Source organism: Macaca mulatta, chromosome 9, assembly GCF_049350105.2.
Source record: "Macaca mulatta isolate MMU2019108-1 chromosome 9, T2T-MMU8v2.0, whole genome shotgun sequence".
In the NCBI taxonomy this organism is placed as follows: Eukaryota; Metazoa; Chordata; class Mammalia; order Primates; family Cercopithecidae; genus Macaca; species Macaca mulatta.
The window spans coordinates 53,682,399-53,687,967 of NC_133414.1; the positions used below are offsets into that span (position 1 = coordinate 53,682,399).

The 5,569-nt window shown below is 43.5% G+C and overlaps 1 pseudogene; it reads left to right on the forward strand.

The window, feature by feature from the left end:
- The first annotated feature begins 2,713 nt into the window (after nucleotides 1-2,713).
- LOC144331391 (small ribosomal subunit protein uS5 pseudogene) lies at nucleotides 2,714-3,441 on the forward strand (annotated as a pseudogene).
- Nucleotides 3,442-5,569: the final 2,128 nt, after the last annotated feature.

A 5,569-nucleotide genomic window follows, 5' to 3' on the forward strand; every position in this document is an offset into this window, starting at 1 on the left:
GTTTATCTAGGGAGTGGAATGTATGCATTTAAAAGTCTGGAATGCTTTGGTTTCATTTTCTTGCCAGATTTTCCTGGCAACACCTCCCTTATCATATTGAATACTACTGATCAGAGCAGATATCCTTGTTTTTTTTCTGATCTTACATATTAAAAGTTCAGTTTTTTACCATCAAAATACTGTTTTGGGTTTTTCATATATGACTTACAGAAAGTTGAGGGCATTGTCTTCTATTCATACTTTATTGTGGGTGCTAAATTTTGTGAAATGGTTTTCTGCATCAATTGAGGTGATTGTACTATTTCTGTCATTTTGCTAATATGATGCAGTACTTTGATTTTCAACTGTACTTACATTTCAGGAGTCAATCTCTCTTGGTTATGTTGTATAATGTTTTTAATATGTTGCTCAATAAAGTTTGTTGGTGTTTGAGTATTTTTGTGTCAAAATTCATAATGATTATTAATGCTATTTTTCTTGGTTTCTTAAGCCATTTTGCACCTGGTGGGGGGGCCCGCCGTGCTTTCTCTGAGACCTCACCTATGTGAGTAATAAGCCTCAGTGTGTGTGTGTACTACATAAACATCAGTGTCAACATCAGAACCACACCCTTTCAGGTTCCCATAATTGGCAGGACAGGCAGGGTTTCTAGATGTGGATCTCCACATCCTATGCTTGTCTGCCTTACTCTGTGCTGTCACCCTGCTCTACAGCCTGATGGCCAGTGTGCAGTTGGAGCTGCTACTTGCAGCTCTGTGCTGCATTGTTGTATCACAGCAGGCCTCAGTTCTAGACTTAGCCAGTGGAGGTCCTTGTCATTCAGGAGCAGGAGTATGGGATTGGAGTCCCCCTTGAAGTCATTATGATTTGGGTCTTTTGGCTGAGACTTATCTGTGTATTTTGGAATGAAGCTGTGACTGATACTGGGTTTTGACCTTGATCTACAGGTCAAGTGGTGGGGATTTGTATTGTTTTATTCTATGCAAGTTGTGGACCTACTGAGTGATCATGTCAGAAAGAAAAGTCGTATGAAAAAGACAAAAGGAAGAGAAAGAGAGTGGGTCATTAGTTGGCATCTTGAGGTCCACACTCACCTGGACCCTTAGGTACCTCTGTTGCCTCTGCTGCCCCTGCTTCTAACTCAGCAAAAACCCAATCCCCCAGGTTGTCAGGAACAACTCTTGTGGCATTCTTGTAGCACAGTAAAGGTGTTCATTTAAACCTGAATAAAGCCTTGTGTCATTAAACCACACAAAACATCTATTGTCATACAGGAGGCCTCTAACTGATACTACCCATTTGAAGATCTGTGGAGGAAAAAATTTCACACACCGCAGTTGAGAGGACCTTTGCTTCCTTAAAATATTACCAGTGACCAGAAAACAAAACAGCAAATAAAGGTAATAAAGTTTTTCTTATTTCCTTCCTTCTAATGACAAAAAGCTAAAACAAAAGTCCATGATTGGAACCATTTGGAAATTGAACATACACTAACAGAATTTGAGAAAATCCAATACTGATTATTGATCAAAAACACTTAACATGGGCTGGGCACAGTGGCTTATGTCTGTAATCCTAGCACTTGGGAGGCCAAGGTGGGTGGATCACTTGAGGTCAGGAGTTTGAGATCAGACTTGCCAACATGGTAAAACCCCATCTCTACTAAAAATACAAAAATTATCTGGGCATCGTGGTGTATGTTTGTAATCCTGGCTACTCGGGAGGCTGAGGCAGCAGAATTGCTTGAACCTAGGAGCCAGAGGTTGCAGTGAACCAAGCTCCAGCCTAGGCGATGGAATGAGACTCCGTCTCAAACAAACAAACAAACAAAAAACACAGTAGGAATTGAAGAAAACTACATCAAGTTGAAGCCATATACGAAAAACCCACAGCTAACATACTCAACAGTAAAAGGCTGAAAGCTTTTCCTCTAAGATGAGGAACAGGACTAGGATACTCACTCTCACCTCTTCTGTTAGACATGTCACTCCAAGTTCTAGCCAGAACAATTACACAAGAACAAGATATAAAAGTCTTTTACATTGGGCAGGGAGAAACAAAAGTATGTATTTTTTTAGATGACAAAATCCCTATGGAAAAATTTCTTTAAGGATTAATTTTTAAAACTTTAAACTATATAGTCATCCTTCAGTTTTCACGGGGGATTGGTCCCAGGACTGCTCTCACATACTACTGTTTATGGAACCACAATTGCCTTATATAAAATGCCACAGTATTTACATATAACCTATACATATTCTCTTACATATTTTAAATCTTCTTAAATATTTCTAATACCTTATACAATGCAAGTACTATGTAAAGATTTGTTATACTGTATTATTTAGGGAATAATGAGAAGAAACAGTGTACGTGTTCAGTACAGCTGAAACCATCCATTTTTTGTCTTAATATTTCTGACCTGTGGTTGTTGAAAACTTGGAGGTAGAACCCAAGGATATGGAGCGCCACCTATATATGATTTAAGCAAAGTTGTAGAATACAAAATCAGCACAAAGAATCTGTTGTAATGGCATATGACGCCGGTGCAGCGGGCGGGGCGGGGCGGGGCGGGGGTGGCGCGGAGGCCCTGGTGGCTCTGGGATGGAGAACCGCGGTGGCTTCAGCGGGGGTTTCGGCAGTGGCATCCGGGGTGGGGTCGCGACCGTGGACTGGGCGGGGGCCAAGGCCGCGGAGCTCGCGAGGCAAGGCCGAGGTTAAGGAGTGGATGCCCATCACCAAGCTGGGCCGCTTGGTCAAGGACATGAAAATAAAGTCCCTGGAGGAGATCTACCTCTTCTCCCTGCCCATTAAGGAATCTGAGATCATTGACTTTTTCTTGGGGGCCTCTCTCAAAGACGAGGTTTTGAAGATTATGCCGGTGCAGAAGCAGACCCGTGCTGGCCAGCACACCAGGTTCAAGGCGTTTGTTGCTCTCGGGGACTACAATGGCCACATCGGCCTGGGTGTTAAGTGCTCTAAGGAGGTGGCCACGGCCATCTGTGGGGCCATCATCTTGGCCAAACTCTCCATTGTCCCCGTGCGCAGGGGCTGCTGGGGGAACAAGATCGGCAAGCCCCACACCGTCCCTTGCAAGGTGACAGGCCGCTGTGACTCTGTGCTGGTGCGCCTCATCCCTGCACCCAGGGGCACTGGCATCCTCTCAGCGCCTGTGCCCAAGAAGCTGCTCATGATAGTTGGTATCGATGACTGCTACACCTCAGCCCGGGGCTGTACTGCCACCCTGGGCAACTTCGCCAAGGCCACCTTTGATGCCATCTCTAAGACCTACAGCTACCTGACCCCTGACCTCTGGAAGGAGACTGTATTTGCCAAGTCTCCCTATCAGGAATTCACTGACCACCTTGTCAAGACCCACACCTGAGTCTCCGTGCAGCGGACCCAGGCTCCAGCTGTGGCTACACCATAGGGTTTTTATACAAGAAAAATAAAGTGAACTAAGCCTGAAAAAAAAAAAAAAAAGAATCTATTGTGTTTCTATATACTATCAATGACCAATCAGAAAAGAAAATTAAGCAAACAATCCCATTTATAATAGCATGACAAAGAACAGATGCTTAAGAAAAATAGTAACCAAGAAGGCAAAAGATTTATATAATGAAAAGTGCAAAGTATTGCTACAAGAAATCAAAGAAGATACAAATAAATAGAAACATTTCTGGGATATTGAGAAATATCTACTTTGCTTTTTTCTTATGTCTTAGGTTAGAGTTCTTAAAATATTTGGAATCTACAAAGTGATAAGTTTTTGTTGTTTTGTTTTTTTTTGTATACTAATGAGATGACTATTAGTTCAGGGGTTCTGGATAGCCTCAGGATTGTCATAGCTGCCAGGGGAACCTACCCTGTGATTAGAGGGTTGGATTGTTCAGCCCCCTGCCAGACCTCCCTGGAGGGGATAGAGACTGAAACTATCAACAATGGCTAATGATAGGATCACTTGGAGATTTCTAGAGGGTGGTCCACCCAGAGAGAGCATGGATGCTCCATGCTCTTTCCCAAATATCCTGCCCTATATAGCTCTTCCATCTGTCTGTTCATCTGTATTTTTTGTAATATTCTTTATAATTAATGGGCAAACAAGTAAATCAGTAAAGTGTTTACTTGTAATCAGTAATAAGTAACGTGTTTCCTTGAGTTCTGTGAGCCCCTATAGCAAGTTATTCGAATCTGAGGTCATGGTCATGGTAACTCCAAGGTAGAGCTGCTCAGTCAGAATTTGCAGACGTCCAGATTTGTAACTGGCATCTGAAGTGGCAGGCCAGTTACAAATCTGGATGTGGGCTGGAGACCTTAACCTGTGAATCCGATGCTATCTCCAAGAAGTGTTTGAATTCAGCTGAATTAGAGGACACTTGCTGGTGTCTGCTGGAGAATCTCCTGCAGAATCCCTTGCTTCTGATGTGTGGAAAGAACCCCACACATCTGATCACAGAAGCGTTCTGTGTTTATTGCTGTGTAAGAGTGTGAAAAATTACTATTTTTCTTTATATTCTTAGAGACTCTAATGTTCATAGATTGGATGACCATATTGTTAATATGCCAAAACTACCCAAAATGATCCACATATTTAATGCAATATTTATTAAAATTTCAATGGGATTTTCTTGCAAAAATGCTTTTTAAACTCTCAAGTTGTTTCTCTGTGTTTTACTGATATTCTTTGGAGTTTTCTTAAAACACATGTTTCAAGGTCTTTGACTATGAGACCACACATCTTCATCACTTTAGTGTCAACCTCTGGTGCTTTAGCTTTCAAGTCATGGTTTTATGAATGTATTTGATGCTTGTGGGCATCAAATGAGCACATTACATGATTAGGTATTTATTACAGCCTCAGCGGTCTGGCTTTGTGCTTATTCTTTCACAGATTCTAAGCAGGTTGGTTATTGTGTTCTCCTATGGTCACTGCTTCTTTTCAGCATTAGAGGGTGCTCTAAGCCTAGGTTTGCACATGTTCAAAGTTGCTGTGTTGTTCTGGCCGGAAAAGACTAGAAGAGGGCTTGAAGTGGCTACTCCAACCCACTGGCTTTGCAAGTTTCCTGATGGGACTGGGACAGGTCCAGAGATTCTGTTTATGGTCCTCTGGTTGGGGTCAGGCACTTTAGTGCTCTGCCCAGTGTGAGGCCCAGCACTGGGCTTCATGGCAACATGTGCCTGCTTCCTTCTCCTTCCTTTAAGCAGACACTGCCTCTGTCTGTGCTGTGCTTCCTGGGGTAGGGGAATGATGAGACTGGCAGTCTCATGGCTACCACAGCTGCTGTAATGCTGAGTCACACCCAAAGCCCACAGCCAGAGACCAGCACAGCACAGAGTGATGCCCAAGGTCCACACTGCTACAACTGCCTGCCACTGAGGTTTATGTGTGTCTCAAGGCTGCTGCAGAGCGTCAGTGGTGATGTGGGCTGGGAAACAAGACTGTCTCACCAAGGCTGTGGGTCTCTATCTGGCACTGTGGCGGGTCCAGCAGCTCTGTCCACAGGCACCAGCCTGGAGTCAAGGCCACTGGGTTTTGCCTAGTGTTGGATTTCACCATGGCCAGCCTGGC